Source organism: Lonchura striata, chromosome 8, assembly GCF_046129695.1.
Source record: "Lonchura striata isolate bLonStr1 chromosome 8, bLonStr1.mat, whole genome shotgun sequence".
NCBI lineage: Eukaryota > Metazoa > Chordata > Aves > Passeriformes > Estrildidae > Lonchura > Lonchura striata.
The window spans coordinates 3,079,004-3,097,792 of NC_134610.1; positions in this window are offsets into that span (position 1 = coordinate 3,079,004).

An 18,789-nucleotide genomic window follows, 5' to 3' on the forward strand; every position below is an offset into this window, starting at 1 on the left:
CTTACTAGAGTTTGCAACTTAATGTTTATGGAACACTGTGAAGTTGGGAAGTCCAGTGTGAGAACTGGTAAAGCACAATCTTCAGGAACTGGGAAAATGGTTTGGCTCAGTCCTACCTTGGCTTCTCTTTGTCGGAATCCGAGGTATTGATGATTCTGAGAGATTCTGAGTTTTTGTCTGTCTGCCCCGCTGCCAAAGCAGAAGCCATAATTGGTCTGTGCTGTTTCCAGGTTGTTTATTCTGTTTATCTCTCACATGTTCTGCTGCCCTGCCCAGCTCTGTCCTGCAGGGCAGCGTGTGGGGCTCTGCCCTCAGTGGGATGTGACAAACATTAAATACCAGAAACTCCCTGGGCTGCATTTACAAGAACGTGCCAATATCTGTCACCTGCGTTGGACAGTGTGTCCCCAGCCTGAACCAACAGAAAAATGCCAACACCACAGTGACACATGGAGGGCATGAAGAAGGAGAAAAAGGACAAGGCACACCCAATTTCCTGCATCTTGTCTCCTTTGGACCCCTCATCTAGAATCCTAAAATTTTACTTTTGCACCCGTGCCACACTTAATTATTACTTATATCAAACACTCAGAGCTGGTAATTCATCCTGTAAGATTGGAAACTCTTTTCCATGGGCAGAGATCACAGCCAGTGTCTCTGGGGGCTCTGTCCAGGGGGGTTCCTGACCCCCTGCCAGGGTCCCAGGGCAGCCAGAGGGATTCCCACATCTCTTATTGCCTTTTAATGTGGGATAGACACATTTCCCCCCCACTCCCTGTATGGTGGGAATGGGAAAATCCAGCACATATTTAGTCTGGGTGCCTGGAATATATTCACTTAAAGATTGCACCCATTCAACCCTCCATTTCCACTTAGATTGCTTACTTTTTGTGGAAATAGTTCTGTTTTGCCTTTTTTTTCTCTTCCAAAGGGCAGGAAATAAGGGCTGTGAGACCTCTCTGCAGAGGGAGAGTGTTTGGGTGTTCTCAGGGGCTGAAGGATGCTCTGGGCACTGAGGGAACGGAGGGGCTGAGACACTGTCACCATCCCAGACACCTCACTAAGCTGGATAATTTGTCCATCACAAGACAAGTCTGACTTAGGGAGAGGATTAGTGGGACTAATGCTGCAGGCACTGCTTGCTGCCACATCTCCTGTGCCATCACTGCATTGTTTTTCCCCTCCCTGTGCTGCCCCTACAGAGCTTCCTGCTGTTCTGCACCAGATCCTACAAGAGCTGGGCTTATCCTAAAAAAGCCCCACAGAGAAGCAAACACCACCCACTCCCTACTGGTTTCAGTGGGAATAATAGTGAGTAATAGATAATTTCATATCTGTTTCCTTAATGATTTTCCTTGGAAAACGAGGTTTATTTCACTGCGGCATCTCACCTGAAAGCAGGTTGCCTACTCCATTTATTTGCCTGACCTACACATGGGTCTGTGCTGCAGCTGGAAAGATCTTCTTCCTCAGGAAGAATCCTAATTTTTATGTCAGTGGCTTCTGTCTTATACCCAGTCTAACCTTGGAATTCTGTTCTCTTTCTCTGTTTTCCAGCAGAATGTCCACCAAATGGTAGCTCAAAATCTCCTTTTCCACCACACCAGGCAGAAAACTTGTGGGTGTAGGAAGATGTTTTTGTTTGATGTTGAGGATTTGTGCTTTCCAGAAACACCTTGAGTTCATAGCCTGCTGTACATAGCCACTCATTCTTATTCTGTATGAGTGAGTCTTTGTTCCCTGAATTTGCCATGGGCATTCTGGTGCTTCAACTTTATCTCTGACATATCACTGAGAGTGTGTTCTTTTGCTGGCAGGTTTGAAAAAAACACAAACTAACCACCAACAGCCCACAAACCAAAAGCAGAAACTCCTCTAACGTGTGTATCCCCTCAGCTCTTTTATCATAAGTGTGTGAATTGCATTTTAATGCACATTAAATTTTGCCAGTTCCAGGTCTGTGGCATCTTTTTAGATTAAATATTATTTGCTCATTTAATTAATGCAGTACTCTGTACTCTGAACTTTTTAACTAAAAAGCATTAGCAAGTAAGTTGGCTTTTCTCTGCTTCCTGGATGCTACAAATGCTCACAGTTTTCTCCTTAGGTTTCTCTTGTATCCTTTTGGCTCTCTTTGAAGTGGGTGGAATGGTTTTAATGTTGACCCAAACTGAATTGGTTACAGGAGATAAGAAAAACATTTTAATATAAATAGTGCATAGACAAAGATGATAAAGACAATTTCAAGCATATAGAAAAGGCAGACAAGGAAACTAAAATCAAGCAATTTCTGCATGAGCCTGGTAGATGACTGATTTCACACGCTTTTCAGCAGAGGAATGTGGATGTTCATGAAAACTTGATCAAGAGCCATATCCAAAAGAGCATTTGCATATCTGAAATAGAGTGTACAAAGATTTTTAAAGGCCTACATCCAAGATTGTCATCCAGAACTGCTTTTGTTCAGACACACAAGCCTGGGAGCACTGCTGAACTTGAGGGGAAAGGGAATTCTCAGTGAGAAGCTGCTGACCTGTCCCAGCTATCCGTAGGGACTGTGTCCCACAGGGACACCTGGCACTTGTCACACAGAACAGCTCCTAATTTCTTTCACAAGGGAAAAATCACTAGAAAAATGAGACAGTGAGTGTGCTGCTCCCCACCTGAACCACAGCAACTGCTGAGGAGGAGTGGAAATGTGGTTTTATATGATATTTGCTGCGTATTAATGCTCTAAGAGGCAGCACTCAGCAATTATTGATGAGCAGGAGCAAGGAAAGCAGGCTCCAGAAGCTGAGGGGTTTGAGTGAAACCAGCTCAAAGGAAGTAAGTGCTGCGTTGTCTGAGGAAGCAGGTTGTGTTCAATAAAACATTGGGTGCTGAGGATGGGATGTGTGGAATTAAAGCACTGAAGGATTCGGATTGGATGGGAATTAGCTGCTGTTAGGAGTGCAAGTTTTTCAAGTCATACAGGAAACTGCCTGGTCACAGCTGACGTAGTCTAAAAGTTGATTTTCAGCCTTGTGAATAATCTCATTGGTGGTTTGGGTGAGGACTACGTGGGATGGAGCTGGGATTTGTAACTGATCGTGGGTTAATGGAAACAGCAAACCATGGTTTTGTTTTTATTTTCTGGAAATTATTTAGCTTTTTGATCTTAAGGAAGCTCGCAAGTCATACAGATCCAAAACCATCATTCCTTTGTGTTTATCCCATTCTGGGCATCCCCTGGAAGCAGGCAGCCCTGGATCTTAGGGACCCCAAGCATTCCAGTGTGCCTTTCCCCATGAAAAGTGGATTTCAATGGCTGATTTTCCACATGGCTTCTCCGGGCCATCCCAGATGCTGTTTATTTCTATTAGATGAAGGAAGGGGGAATTGAACAGGTCAACATGATTCCAGGTTGGTTCCCACCTTCCCATTTGTAGGAATTTCCCTGCAGCCAGGAGGAATTGTTCCCTGGGAGGGTGGGCAGCCCTGGCACAGGTGCCCAGAGGACACCAGGGTTTGGAGCAAACCAAACCATTTGCACCCCAAACCATTCTGTTTTCCTGTGAATCTCTTTGTTTTGTAGTTTCTCCTGCAGTCCTCAGAACTTAACTCCCAAGAACTGGAAAACTGAAGGGAATCCACAGCAGTCTTGCAGATTTGTTTCACTTGGATTTAAACCTCATTCCTTTGCCATACAGCCAGCACGAGGCAAGCTCTCTCTGGGATGATCATTTAATCAGGAAAACCCCAACAATTATTTTAGGTTGGTTTGCACTGTCCATGTAAAACCAAGGGATAAAGTTACTCATGCATTTAAAAACAGGCCACTTCTGATTTTACTTTTTTTCTTCCATGTAATTCTTTTCTGATGGGTCAGGGAGGGTAGAGGTTGGGTCTAGAAAAATATTTAGTGTGTGGTCAATACAGCTGCTGAACTTATTGTTCTTTTTTTCTAAAAACTGAAAATTAAAATGAAGAAAAGACTTGCATGACAAGCTTAAAAATTCCAATCAGAGCTGTGTAGGTTCCACGTGGCTGCATGTACTGGAGTTAGATGAGGCCTCGTCTGCCATCTCACAGCTCCTGACAGCATTGCAGATCTGGTTTTTAGTGTAAATTCTGAAAACTTGTGAAATCTCGTATTTGTCCTTTTTCCCTTTTTTATTTTTTGCCTCTGCTGTTAAGTCATTATTGTCTCATCTCTCACAAAACGTATCATCCAATTTCAGAAGCAGACTTCATATCCATTTTTCCGAGGAGGGATAGACAGTTTTGATTGCGTTTTGTGTTATAAACAGCAAAGTGACTGTAGGAATGCTGGACTTATTGCACTGAAAACCCCTCTGTGCTGAGGGCACTGTTTGCATGAAAAGCTTTCTCTGTGTAATGTGAAAGTTTCTACGAATGAGAACTGCACAGTGGTAGTAGTTAGGGCTTTATTACTTAGTTCTAATTTGTATTGATGGCCTAAAAAAAGTAGCATGCTTTGCAGTTCTATGAAAGAAAAGATTATAAATGGAGATTAATTATAATTTTGCTAGCTCAGTACTTGTAAAACTAAAGCAATTTATATTCTTTCTCTTAATGATCTCCATTCCTGATTGCAGTAATGTAATCTAATTGTGATTATGATAGTATCTGAATCATGTGGTCCTCTATGTGATTGGAACTACTCTTTGCATTAAAAAGTAATTTTGGAGTAATGATGAAAAGTTACTGTGGAAAATTGGCAAGTAATATATTTTACTCTGTATCTTAAGTTTTTGCTTTCATTTTTGATTATATCTTATAGCAAGAATAAGTATGATACTATATCAAGGATTTATTACATCAAAGACTTATCAATGATAACTCTGAGTATCGAGGATAAGCATGATATTATTGGAATAGCACAGATATGGTCGAGGCAAGAAATTGAGGTTTTGAGATACTGGGCTGGGGTTTGTGGAGAGGAAGGGTAGCTGGGGGAGGAGCCCATCAGTATTCCTGGGAGATGAGTGTCTTCAGAGGGAAATGCTGCCAGGATTTTGGCTGACATAGCAATGTCAGTGCTGATAAAAGTTAGGCACAATAAAGGTAGTCAGGTGGTTTTCTGAAGGCTTCTTTGAACTTTTAGGTCTTTGTTTACAGATGAGAGAGGCCTTCAAGAGCTTCAGAACTTTGATAAGATGGCTTTTAATTACTCCTTTATTGACTGTGAGAAGGTAGAACTAGGGAGGGAATACTCACATCCCTAAAGCCAACGCAGGATTGCCTCCAGTTCCTTGTGGGCCTTATTGAATTGTCTTTCAGAAACTATTTGAATTAATTCAAGGGTTTGAGCCAAGGGTAATAAAGGGTGTTGAACTGGAGAGGTATGAAAGATCCAGTGATCTTGACATCATTTGATTTAAAGTATTTGTTGAGGAGCAAAAAGCAATGCAAGCCTTACGGCAGCCTGACTTTCAGGGAGTGCAGAGTGTGCTAAGGAATTTTTATCAGGATTTTATTATAATGTATGGTAAATCTACTGAAGAAAATTGGAATATATTTCAGAAACAGTTGGAGGACATTTGAAATTCATCCTGGTTTAAGTCTAAAGAAGGATAAAGGTAACAATGCCCAATGTGGCTAAGTAGAGTTGTATAGTAAAGAGTAAGATAAGCAGTAAGCACAAGGTGTTGGAAAAAAAAAAAAAGTCAAATCTGGTAAGGTGGAGCAGTTGAAAAGCTACAGAAAATAAGCAGAAACAAACTGAAAGGCTAATTAGAAAAGCAAAGAGAAAATGCTAACAGCATAAAAAAATAAAAAAAGTAGTTGAGATGATAATAATATCCTGTGAATATACTCCAGCAAACTGGAAGGAAAAATAGATCCAAAAATCACTGTAGTGTGGACAAAGGCATGGCGGATTCGTTCAGCAGGTTTTATTTTTGTGTGTGAATACACAGAGGCAGATGGGTGGATGGCTGGGCAGATGGAGAGCTGCTGAACAAAGGAGGAGTGCTTTTCCTTTCTGTGGCAACACGTGCAGCCTCACCTGAGGAAATGACAAACACAGCAGATATCGCAATGTCCAGCTCACAATCATTAAATGTGGCCTGATTGGCAATAAGGGGTGCAAAAAAAATCACTCTGATTTCCAAGTATCAGTGAAACTTTGAAGAAAACCAAGTTGTGGGGTAGCATTGCTAATGGGCATAGCCACAAAATCCATCAGGGTAGTCCAGAACTCTGAAAAAAAAGAGTGAGCAGAAGGAAGTGTGGATATAGTCCAGTGTGGGAAATGAATTTGTGGAGAAATTCTAACTCTTAAAAAATAAAACAATTGAATTTCTACCCTCATCACTAACTCAATCAAAACAGAAACACTTATAATGTATTGTAATTAGGAAATAGTTGGCTTCTGATTGTAATGGCTTGAATTATAACATCTGTATTGTCCCCCCTTCACAAGAGACTCAAAATGGAATGAAAGTTGTTAAAATGCCCCATCTCTGGGTCAGAAAAGGGCTTAATCCGACATTCCAGGATGTAAATATTAATTTAATCATGTAACTGGTTGAGTCTCGGATCATTTGCTCCTGGGACTGTATTTGGCACAGGGTTGTGGCACCACCAGTGCCCTTTCTGACCTTTAATCTTTGGAGGTGAAGCACCAGAGGCACAGATGGGCTGCAGTTCCCTCTCTTAAATAAAAATAAAAGGCAAGCTGCAGATATTCCCTGTCCCTTTTTTCCTTCCAGAGGGACTTCCAGCACTCCCCTCACTAGTTAAAAATACCCCCAGCTCTCTCCTGACTTCTGTCTCAAACTTGTAATTACTTCTAGCTGCTGTTTGCTCCTGCTAAAGGTTTGCACAGCAAAGGTTGGGGTAACCCCGCAGCTCGAGTCTGGCTGGAGAAAAGAAACGCACACGCGAGTTGTTTTCTCCAGAAAGAATCTATTTCTTTGCAGAAGTGAGTTTTGAATAGGCAGGATCACTGTGAATTCCCCCCGACGCAGTGATTTTTGCTCCCCCTGCTGTCACGACAGCAGCAGATTATCCAACCCTTTTGCCCACTCAGACGTGCGTTGATAATGTGGATGCACTGGATGCTTTTGTTAAAATAACAAACACTTGCAGCAAAGGGAGGAGGGAACCGTACAGTATTTAAATAAAAAGCCAGCCCAGGGAATATTCTACATGTAAGACTTGTGTGCTGAGCGAAAAATTACAAGAATTGATCAACGTGAACGATTATTTGCTCCTCTGAAAGACTACACCAAACAAGAGAGAGTTACTGAACAAATAAATAAAGGGTTACATTACTAAAGCTCTTTGTGTCTGGGAATGCTTAAATCCAGGCTGTGGAATAACTTGGAATTCCTGCCCTGAAATTATTACTTAGAATGAGCCCCTTTCAGACGTGTTGCTGTAACAAGATTTTTTTTTTTTTTTCCCCAAACTTAATTTATTTACCTGGTTGTGAAATGCTCCTGGAGACGCCTGTGAGGCTGTGGGGCGGCCCCAGTTTGGGAGGTGCAGCCTCTGACCCTCCTGCCCACGAGGAACCGAATTTTTGGGAGTTAAAGCCTCGCTCTACAAAGTGATTTTCATTTCCTGCAGTTAGCAGTCCTGCCTTTTGCTGCAACCACCTGTGTCATTTAAAGAATGGGGTATGCACTAAATATATAGATACTAATGACCTAAAGTGGTATTATAAAGAGGTAGTATATTAATTATTATATGCTGTTATATACTGAATATATATACCAATAGTATAATGTATATATATACACAGTACAGATATATATTTCACATATAATGTGTATTATAATATAATATAATATAATATAATATAATATAATATAATATAATATAATATAATATTATATTATATTATATTATATTATATTATATTATATTATATTATATTATATTATATTATATTATATTATATTATATTATATTATATTATATTATATTATATTATTATATTATATTATATTATATTATATTATATTATATTGTTATGTTATATCATGTTATATTATATTATTTATTATATTGTATTATTATATATACTATATATGCTATGATGTGTAGTATATCTAGACATTATATAGAATATATAGTGTACACTGTAAATAATATATATACTATAACATATACTACCGTAAACATATAAAAGGTATAGATGCATATATATGTATTATATGCACATTAAATATGTGCATACTATATGTAATATAGTATATACATACATACTATAGAGAGATATATACTATAAATATAGAATATATATGCTATATATAATATATGGTGTATAGTATATATATAGAAAAGTAGATATGTTTTATAACTTTATATACTAATATACATTAATATATACTACATTAATATAGTATATGCTATGTAGGTATATATGAAAACATAGAAATTGAATAGATATTATATGTTTTTATATTTTAACATCTATAATTTTTTATACTTTCTATCTACCTGCATATATCTACACATTTATTTATTTTTCAGCTCAAAATCTTTATTCTCTTTGCATCCCAGCTTCCCTGACTGCCTGCCCACTGATTTTTGAGGTTTGTGGTGCACTCCCATGAATTATTTGCCCGGTGCTGAGCGTTCCCAGGGCGTGGGGGACACAATCCCATTGTCCCCAGCAGGGACCACCTGGTCCCCAGGAGCATCCCTGCTTCCCAGGGGTGACCCGGGCAGCCTCTGTTTCTCAGATAAAGGGAGAAGAGAGGTTTGGGCAGGAGCAGGGAGGTTTTTCCATCCGGAGAAGCTCCGCGGGCGCCCGCCGGACACTGAGCGCTTTGTGCGGGCCTGGGGCCGGCTGTCTGCCCGCTCCCTTAAGGGAACTTGACAGATCTTAAAAAAAAATCAATTTTAAGCTCACATGCCCCAGTGGGTGCCAAAGCCACTTCAGAGAGGCTGAGAGATGGCTGAGTCGACAGGATTTGACTTCCCGAGGTAGAAAGGTGACAAACTCCATCATGAGAAAGGGGCAGCTCGGGGCCTCCAAGGCCGAACCTGCTCCCAGGATCCGGGGCCCGGCGTTGTATTGAACCTATTTATCTCTTTCATGGGCCCAAGGTACCACGGGGAAAGAAAAGTTGTTCAAAAAAACGCTGGCAGAATTCAAGGGTGTAAATGATGAATTACTTTTCATCAGCTGAAAGGAAACATACTCCGGAACAATACTGAAAGGGAGCAGGAGCATCTGACCTCCTGCTTCAGAGCAGCCAATATCTTCATTCAAGAAGACAACCATGAAATTACACAGAAAATGGGATTGTCATGAACAGCCCCTTGAAATCTCAGTATACAGTCATTACTGCATGGGAAAAAGCCTTCATCCACACATCATAACTTGTAACAGACAAGGGAGGGAAAAAAAAACCTACCCTGAAAACTGGCCCTGGAGTTACCAGCAGGAATGTAGAAAATATTTGTTGATTCAAACTTTTCCCCTCTAGTCTCCCAAATCACTGTAAACAGACATAACAACGTTCTAACCCCGGCGTAAGCCCGGCTTTCTGGCCACAGACAGCTCGTTGGAGCTGTTTTGTAAATCAGAAGAAAGAAAGAGAGAGGGAAAGCCAGTCTATCACTGTATTTATATTATCTGTCTTTGGTGATTGATTTATCATTTAAGTGCTTGGAGAAGAGAGTCCAGAAACTGTTGTCCAATTAGTGCTGTCCTCTGAAACCGTGTACTATAAATATTCGTAATTATCAGAATCGCAAAAAAATCTTCATCAGAGCTCCACAGTCAGGGTAACAACTGATTTTCTGGGTTTGCCTAGCAAAGTTTATATTTATCCAAATTAGGCGGAGAATAAAAAGCAAAAAAGTGGCTGTTGCTTTATATGAGAATGAAACCAATCACAGAGAATGAGCAGCCAGGAATATGGGGATAAAAATAACACATTTAACTGTTTATTTCTTGATTCTTGCAGATTTCTACATTGACTTTAATTAAGCTAGCCCTGGGCTAGTGGGCACGGAGAGGGGTGGGTTTTTTTTATTCCTCTTTTATTTTTTTAATTCCTCATTAGGCTGTTTTTTCCTTGGCTCTTGTGGCTTTAATGACTTGTCCCATTAAATAGGTCAATGGGCTGCTTTTATTTCAAGTTTCATATAGACTCATATTCCACTGAATCTTAAACGTGGAACACCCAAAGCCTTTCTAGGCAAATTCCTGCAGATAAAGATGCGTTTATTTCTCTTTTCCCTTGCTTCCACAGCAGCTGACCTTTCACTGTGATGCATCTGGGGAAAGATCTGGAAGGTTGGTACCATTCTGGGCCAGCCACGTGCAAAAATAACTCCCAGGGAAGTGCTTGGGTGAGGATTGGAATCTGTGGGCAGCAAGGAGATGGAAGAAGAGTGGGAGCACCTGCATTCCCTTCCATCACCTTCCCTGACCTTTCCTTTCCCTCTTTCCCCCTGTGGGCAGGAGAACGGGACGATGGATGAAGTCAACCTGAAGAGTGCAGGGGACTGCCTGGAACAAGGGTGGTGCACAAAAAAAGACATCAGGACATCAGGGACATCACCCAGGGACAAGTGTCCTCTCCTGGGGGCCTGGAGCAGCCCTTTGCAGGACTCAGACCAAAGCAAAGAGAAATATGAAAGGGAAATTGCTTCTTGACAGGATCAGAAAAACTTTTTACCTGGGAAAAAGAGCAAGGTATTTCTGGTCTGAGAAAGGGAGAGGTCTGAGAGTGGGGAGAGAGAAAATCCTCTGAACTAATAATTTCTTTGTTCATTGTAAAGAGTGAAAATGTTTAATTTACTTTGCCTGATGTCAGTCTAGAACAAAAACTGATGCTTCAGCATTGTCCATGAGATGTTCCCAGCTCTATTTCTGTGTTTTCTGCGTTATTCTGTAACCCTATAACATGATTTTCTGTGTGTAGGTGTTTTGGAAACATATCTAGGAAGCTGCTGCTCTTCTGGACAGAGGTCTCCATGGAATTCCTCCTTCTGAGACATGAGGTTGCTGCCATGGGTTTCTCTGCAGCAGAGCAGGGTTTCTCTTCTTGAAAGTATTTCACACACAAGAGAGAATCAACATTGTTGACGTCTCTAAATGCTCCCAGCCTGCCTGAACTGCTGTACCACAACTCTATTAATCCAGAAAATGTCCTATACTGGGAATTATAACTCTTCGTCTTCTCCCAAGTTTTTATCAGGCACTTGAAATGAATTTATTTCACGCAGCCTTTTAGCAAAGCAGCCATTCTAGAACTGAATTGGCAGCACAAAATAACAAATGTCACTAATGTGTCAGACAAAAACCTGGCAGAAAGGTGCACGGGAAAAACTGTGGGCTTCATTTGTTGCCACAGGTAGAAACACAGCACTGGTGCAGCAAATTAGGTGATTATTAGCTACTTAAAGATTCAAATTCAGACAGCCCTTCAGACACAATTTAAACCATTATTTTAAGTGCAAACTGGGCTAAAAATAATTAGATTCTCCGCTCATGCCTCCTAATCCTGTACTCAAGGCTTCTAAATGGAGAATGAATCAGCCCATTTGGAGTTGTGAATCCCAGGCTGGAGGTGTTTGGGGAAGCTGAAAGGAGCCCGTGCAGACTTTCCTCCCCAGTCTGGAGACTTTCCTCCCCAGCCCAGTGCCTCAAGCAAGGAGAGATGAATCTTATCATCAGGCTGCAATTTGTAGAGTAATTAGGACCTTGACTGAGACAACCTTTAGCCTGTCAGCAGTTGTGGTTTAGCTCATAGTTAAAATGACAGTGGAAACTCAATTGCAGCTACTCTAAATATATCCATATTTTAACTAGATGAGGTGATATGTGGGTTTGCAGTGATTTGTTTAGATATGCAGGGGAGTGTCAAAGGACTCTTTAAACTGGGACTGAATCCATTGGATTGTCTGAAAGGTGATTTTGATTGCCTTTTCCTCCTTTAGGGCTGGATGGTGATGAGAGCAGCTTTCCTGCAACGGGAAAGACCCCAAAATACAACCAAGGAGTGGGTACAAACCTGTCACATGCTCTATTCCACATCAAAAAATGCCTTTTACTCAGATTTAACAAATTAGGCAGGTAGGGCTAATCAAGCAATTTGACCACTGAACAATTTTTAATGCTCCAACAAACTGACCTCAAACTACACAAAGGTTGTTCAGCTGAAATCTAAATTCCTTTTATATACATAGATTTTTTTCTATCCTGCCTACATTTCAGCACACTTTTAAGGAGTTGTCATTATCCTAATTATAATTAAGCCACTTGAAATAAATTCAGAGATAGTAAACAGTGTAAAAATATCTAAATAGGGGAGCTGGTCCATTGATTTTATGGCTAAGTTATCACCTCATGTATAAATGCTACAATTGATAAACAATACCTTTAATTCAGCAGTCAAAATGATGCTATTAACTTGGAAAACAGATGAAAAAAAATGCTAATGTGAATACCTCTGTTTCTAAGCAGAGTGACAAGAATCACTGCTCCATACGAGCCAATCCAAGGGCAGATTGAACTTTTGGCACACAAATCAGTGGTGGAGAGGAGGAATTTCCTTCTTGTCGGGAACTCTGGGCTGTTCCTCCTGGAGCAGGCAGTTTTCTGTTGAAATCACAATATCTAAAGTATTAACACCAGAGGCAATTAATGGGATTTCCAAGAGTGTCTGTGCCCTGGATGCCAGTTGAGTTTCTAGGTGATTTTTAAATGATGTCTAGAACCCATCTGCATCTTTTGGCACCCACAGCCCTTCAAACTGTCGGGTTTAGATGTCTGCCTTGATTTGTGATGGATCTAGTCTGGAGCAAAACTAATTGTGACTGACAGCACAAAAAGACAGGTGCAGAATTGAAGCACAGGTCTAAAGCCTTGGGCTCGTGGAGCTGATGGATTTTAGTGTATTTTTAATGTTTCACTTTCACTGGCTCCTTAATTAAATAAAAATATTTTACATAGAGCAGCAGAAATCAACTTCTTTGACTGATATGAATCCTGTTTACTCTCCAACTCTGAACTCAGCAGGTTAAGTAATTGGGAGACAGAAAAGTTCCTATATTTCTATTTCCAGCTGGTGGTACACAAAAGGCAGGAAGTTATCTCATTAATGGGGCACCAGCTTTATGCAAATTATAGTAACAAAAAGGCTTCCCTTCATACTTTTCATAAATTACCTAATAAAGTAGGAATAAATGGCCATATTCAAGAGCCTTTGTTGTATTTTTAGCACAAGACTCTTTCTGTTACTGCAAATATGACTAAATGCGCCTTGTTCAAAAGGGGTGTTTATGAAATAAGGCCACTCAAAAGCTTTTATTCCTTAACAGCCTTCAGTTACTTTTATGGCACAAAATTAACATAATTAGTCACAGAGAATAGATGACATAAGCAGCGTGCCATGCACAAAAGGGGAAACCAGTATCTAAGGAAGGTATTTTGAGAGATCAAAAATTTTCAAAGTGCTCAATACTAGAAGGTCCTTTTTATTTGTGCACAGCCTTAAGATACTTTCTTACTCCGTGAAATTCCCATAATGAGATGCAGCAGACAGATGACATTAGCGATGAGCCATTAGAAAGAGGTCAGTTTCCTCTGAAAGATAGTCACTGTTCCTGCTCGTCATTAATTTGCAGCTTCAAAGCAGCGAGCATATGATAGTCTGGCATGTTAAGCAAGTTGCAGTTATCTTTAAATAACCATTTTTTTCCAGTTATTAGAAGCTAAAGTTTTTAAACTTCTGACTGAAAGCAAAATTAAAGCACGCAGCAGTGTAAAAAGGCTACGGAGAGATTAGAAAAAGGAAATCAAATGTGTTTTAGAAATGAAGTTAGCTTTTCCCCAGGGAAAGGCTGCCTTAACTTTTAGTCTGAGAATTTGGGGTTGCATATCGACCTCAGAGACTTGATTGCTTCCTGGTAGAGGAGAGAAACTCTCTATTTTTAGCTGTTATCTCCTTGTTGGTTAACACATCCCAATGTAAAGGGCAGAAATGCATGAGCATGGAAATAACATTTACCAGAAGCAAAGATGCCAAAGGTTCTTGAGCAAGGTGGGGGAAGATAAATGTATCTGCTGTGCTTGTGATTTCGGTGGAGCTTTGGTTACACCTCTGCTTTGGCAGTGAAGTATATTTGGATATTAGGAAAAACTTGGGAGGCTTGGATTGTGTCTTTTCCATGAATCCTTAGGTGCAGTGCAGCAGGCAGAAGGCAACTCCAATGTTGGTGCAAAAAGTCTTGTCACATCTCTTAATCGTGTCCCATGTCCCAGTGGGAACTAAAACCCCCTTCTGTTTAGGTGGACTACCTGATCACGTTGAGGCATAAACCCACTGAATCAAAATCTAATTTATAACAATATTCATAGGGCAAATTAATACTTCTGATTTCCTCAAACTTGCATTGACTCCAGTAACTCTGGCACGACACGAATCCACTGGCAATGCTCTCCTCTATTCAGCATTGTCCAGGCAGCAGGACCAATTCTTGGCTTGAAGAATCAGGCAGGATTGCTTAAACCAGAATCATTCTGAAGCTTCACCCCTGACAGACTTGGCACTGAGCATAAAGTGAAGACCAGAGATGAAATGTATTTTTGGTTGCTTGGACTTCAGATCCTCAAGTTTTGTCATTTTCAAGACCTGTGTCTGCCATTATCAATGATTACTATCAATACCAGTCTACCAAAAACAATTTTGGAAGGTGGATACAAAGGGGATCTAGTGCAGATTAAAACTGAAAGCTACAAGTTATTCCTTGAGATTCCTGTAGTAAAAGGAAACCAATGGAAAGGAAAGGAATATAGGAAAAGGAGATGCTGGTAATTTCTATATGCCACATTCCAGAATGGATTATATCTGCTTTAACTAATAAGAATCTATAGAACAGAATGAGAGAATTATGAATTAGATGTTCTTGTTAAGGTCTAGTTCAGTTTTAATTAAAACACGAGCAATATATATGTGCATTTGTGCACACAAATTCTGGGTTATATATCACACACACACACAAACCAATATATAAAAATACAGACACCCTTGTTCATTATACCTAAACTTTTGCTTTAAACACAGAGCTTTATACATTATTTTAAACACATTTTTAACACATGTTAATAATATTCATGCTGGTGCTTTGAAAAATCTGCGAGATGTGGTTAATGAAGAGAAACTGCAGCATAAATTGCATGTAAAATATGCAATACACAACAACATATTTTTTCTCAAGCTGCAGTTTTTTTTACATTAAACATCTTTTAGCTTGTTTAAATTTATTCCCTATTGTTTATAAAGAGCATCATCAGCCACCACTGCTTGAAACAACTACAAGTAGTAAACCAGGCAATCTTCTTACTTTAATAAGATTCTTTGGTTAAAAATAGATTTTAAGTCTATCTCACATTAAAGGGTGTAAATCCTAATGAAATTGCACAAAATGTTTCCATTTTCAAGAGATGTTTTCCATACAGTGAAATACTTATTTTTTTATTTTTCCCTGAAATTTGACCACAGAAAATAGCCAGAAGTTTTTTTTTTTTTTTGGGTTTTTTTTTTGTTTGTTTGTTTGTTTGTATTTTTATTCCTTTTGTATTTTACCCAGACTCTTCTTTGATAGAGCAAACAATTCTAATTCCCTTTCTTTTATTTTTTCCCTTGAAATTCTGATTTTCTATACATTTATCATTCTCATTCTTCTCTTTTAATCTGCCTCCAATCTGACCACATCTTTTTTGTCCTGGGTATTTCAGCACTATGGATCAAGTATTATCAAGACCAAGGAATGCAGAAGGATATTCCACATTATTTCCAGTTATATCCATAGGCTTCCTGAGGTTTTTTCCATCCGATTTCTATAGTAGCATAACATTTAAGATTCTGATTTTTGAAATTGTCCTACAGTGCTATTGCCTTACCAGAACATGCCCAGTTCTGCATTTAACACCCTGGTAATTCCTAACTAACCATAAAAGGTGTATTTTTCCTTCTTTAATGAAATGGGAATTTAAAATCTTTTCTCCAATTTGACGTGGCCTTTTGAATTTTAATCCTAGAATTTAAATGTTCTGCTGTGTCCAGCTCTGGGATCCTCAGCACAGTAAAGACATGGATCTGCTGGAGAGGGTTCCAAGGAGGGCCAAGGAGATGATTAGAGGGGTGAAACACCCCTGCTGAGGAAAAGCCAAGAGGATAAATGGGATATTGGGAAAGAATTCTTCCCTTTGAGGGCACAGATCACCCAGAGGAGCTGTGGCTGCAGTGTCCAAGGCTGGACTTGGCTTGGAGCACCCTGGGATGGTGGAAGATGTCCCTGTTAATTGTAAATTACTTTTTAGGTCCCTTCTAGCTGACACCATCTGGGGATTCCAGCACTGGAATTCCACTCTGCTTGGAGAGTGGGTGAGGAGTTTTCAATTGCAGTTTTTACTTTTGGTGTCCAGAAATCTGTTCAATCCTTCTCATGCACAAGACATGAGACAGTGCTCAGAAATCAATCCAGGCTTTTACAGATTAGCCTACCACAATGAATTGTTTTCCTTTATTATTATTGTTTTTATTGACGAAATTGCTGGCGATCCCAAGTCTATAATTTATATCAGAATGCTATTGTGGTAAAACCTCCAAAAGCTCACATGAAGACAGAGAACCTGACTCAAACAATTTGGTGAAAATCTAGATACAATATTGAGCGTGACAAGGAGTGAGTGGTGACTTAGATTTGTAGATCAACCAGTCAGTCATGTTATATTCATATCATGCATCAAGATTTCTGTTCATTTTAACAGGTCTCCATTATTTTAAGATATGGGCCAATAAATGAATACACGTTCATCTCTCAAGGAAGATGATTTCTTACTGACACCATGGAAGTCGCAGATATGGAAAAATGGGAAAAAATGGCCTTGGACCAGACGTGATCTAAGTATGGATGAGGGGGAGAGTAGAAGGGAGAGGATGGATGTCATCTGAGGGGTGGCATTGCTGAAGGAACAATGGAAAATAAAGAGGGAGAGGTGCAATACACTGAAAAGCTGGAAAAGGGTTTAAGGACAGGCAGAAAGGAATGGTCAGCACCCAGGGTTTACCCAGGTAACATAGAAAAGGAGAAAGAAACAATCCCATGGGTGAGAATGTCACTGAAAATTTCATTGAATTGACCTGGAAGTTGAAAATATAAATTGATAGAGAAGCATAAGCAACTTTATATCTGTTGGTTTTAGCTCATAAAATTGTTGTTCGTCTCCATGTCTCTATTAACACAAGCCATTGATTTTCCAAATCCATATCAAATCTATGTTTCACCCAAACACCTCAGAGTTGGTGAAAGTGCAGTTGCTGAATGAATAATTTCAGATTTGAGTTGAGGCCTATCCAGTGTGAAATCTGACTGTGATTTTGCATTACCTCTTTCAGTGATTCCCTGTTTCAACTTGTGCTTACTTTTCCTTTCAGGTGTGAGTTTCACTGTATTAACATTACTCAGAGAAGCAACAAACTGCACCACCTTTCTTAACCACAGATTGTTTTTGGTTCTGCAAACTGATCTCTTGTTGCGTTTGCTATTTCACTTGCTCATTTATTTGGAATCTTTAAAATTTCTTGGGACATCCCTGAATCTTGTAGCTATTAGCATAGAACCATAGAATTATTTTGGGTGGAAGAGAGCTTAAAACTCATGCCATACCAAGCCCCTGCCATGCCAGGGACACCTTCCACTGTGCCAGGTTGCTCCATCCTGGCCTTGGACACGTCCAGGGATCCACAGCTTCTCTGGGCACCCTGTGCCAAGGCCTTACCACCTTCATAGGGTGGAATTTCATCCTAATATCCAGTCTAAACCTACTCTTTGTCAGTTTGAAGCCATCCCCCCTTTCCTGTCCCTCCAGCCCATTGTAAATTGTCTCTCCCCACCTTTGTTGCAAGTTCCCTTCAGGTCCTGGCAGGCCACAGTGAGGACACCCCATAGATTCTCTTTCCCAGGCTGAACAATCCCAGCTCTCCCAGCCTTTTTCCCAGCAGAGCTGCTCCATCCCTCTGCTCATCCTGGTGCCTCCTCTAGCTGCTCCAGCATCTCCAGGTCCCTCCTGTGCTGGGGAAGCCCAGAGCTGGATTACTGCTCAGCTCCACATCCAGCAAGGCAATTTGCTGCCTTCCAGAGATGGAGATACAGCTGATTTTAAGGTTTTAAGCCAGACCTTAAGCTCTACACCTTTCTCAGGATCATATTTGAGCTGTTTTGGCCCTTTTTTACTATTTTTGGGGTTGTAGAGTAACACTGTTATCTTCCAAATTATTGCTTTGTGAAGGAAAGAAACTTAGTCTTATTTTTTTGTCTCAATTAAGGAAAGGAATGAGTTAAAAGCCACAATTCATAAATAGGTGGAAAACATTGCTCCTAAGTGTCCCAACTTTGGGCTTTAGCTTTGAGCATATTTATATTTTAATGGGCCTTGGTATCAAGCACAACCTGAGCAGATCAGAATTCCACATTTCCCCCACTCATGGTGGAGTTTGGTGCTAAAGCAGAAAACAAAAGAATTGGAAGAAGAATCCTATTAATTCCGGCTGCTCTAATGCAAGACCGGGTTTCATTTTTAGACTTCTATTTTCTACTTTAATTATATAAATCTGAACATACTTTCAAGATTATGAAATAAGAGCCGGGAAGCCAGTTATTTTTCATCATTTATTTTTAAAGCAAATTTATCTTTGAATTGTCATCTGTTAAAATTCCTGGGAAGCAGACCACAAATGAGTACAATATGAACATGATTTTCCATGCCAGCCCAATTCGAGTAAAAGATGTAAAGATTTTTTTTTTTTT